This window comes from Maniola jurtina, chromosome 24 (assembly GCF_905333055.1).
Source record: "Maniola jurtina chromosome 24, ilManJurt1.1, whole genome shotgun sequence".
In the NCBI taxonomy this organism is placed as follows: Eukaryota; Metazoa; Arthropoda; class Insecta; order Lepidoptera; family Nymphalidae; genus Maniola; species Maniola jurtina.
In genome coordinates, this window is record NC_060052.1 from 7,471,253 (window position 1) to 7,472,486 (window position 1,234).

Genomic DNA, 1,234 nt, shown 5'->3' on the forward strand with positions numbered 1-1,234 from the left:
GATATGCACCGCCCGCCCTCCCACTGCTAAACACGCAGGAAAAGCCAGCCACCAAGCAAGCAATACGCACCACACAAATTCCAAAACCATTAGAATTTCGAATCATACAGATTTGTCCGGTTTACCGGATTATAGCAAATTAAGCTTTTGGTTCCTTGTATATCATGGACTTCCGCAAAATAACGCCTGCTTCTATACAATTTTATTGCTATTTTTATCCAACTGAGGTGAAGTCCAAAAGGAAGGTTATGTGTTTGAATTGTATGGGTGTATGTATGAACGTTCCTATATCCGCTCGTAACTACTTAACGATTCAACCGATTTTGATAAAATATGATACATCATAAGATTCGTCTTGTTGGCGCGAGTATCACTGGTTAGGTACATAAAATTCTCAAAAATCACAATGGTAGATTTTATGCGGTTAAGTGCGGGCTGAAAAAAATGCAGTCAAAACCGCTGTCAGGGTTTTTTGAACACTTTTTATTAGGTACAGATACCTTTTTGTATCAGCTTTATTTTTAAGTTCATGAGAAAATGTAGAAACTCAGTGGACCAAGTAAACCTATTGTCTTTTCGGTAGGAAAGGTATTCCGAGTTTTTGACGATTCAAAAGAACTTGTAAAAGTCTAATTGAATAAAAATATTTTGAATTTGAAGTTTGAATTTGAATTTGATGAAGTAAAACAAGTAGGTAGCACCGTAATAAGGTATGATCAATGAATACTACGATCAATTAATACGATCAATTCGTTTTCTGAATGACAATGTTGAATGATTGTCGACCTTTGCCTTGCCAGAGCCCAGAACACGGCGAATTAAAAAAAAACAATTGCTATTTAAAAAAAAAGAAAAGAATAAGGATTAAAACAAAAAGGAAAATATAGAAAATAATTTCATATTTTGTGCCTTTTGGAGTGGAGACCATGGGTTCGTGGGGCGAGAATGCCAGATCCTTTTTTAAGACCTGTCATCCCATCTTGGGGAATCCACGGGTGACCGAAGATCTGGCAGTTACCTTGGTCTGGCCATTCAAAGAGGTCTGGCCATTCAGCCAGCGTTCTGGGCACCCTGCCTCGTTACATTGATTTGGATGAGATTTTTGTCTTATAATTTTTATGTAGTATTTGTGTATATTGTAATTATATTCAATAGGTACAAAAAAAAAAAAAGGTAAGTAAATATAAAATTTGAATATCGAATGCAGCCAGTGACGCCGGCCGTTCTGGTTCAG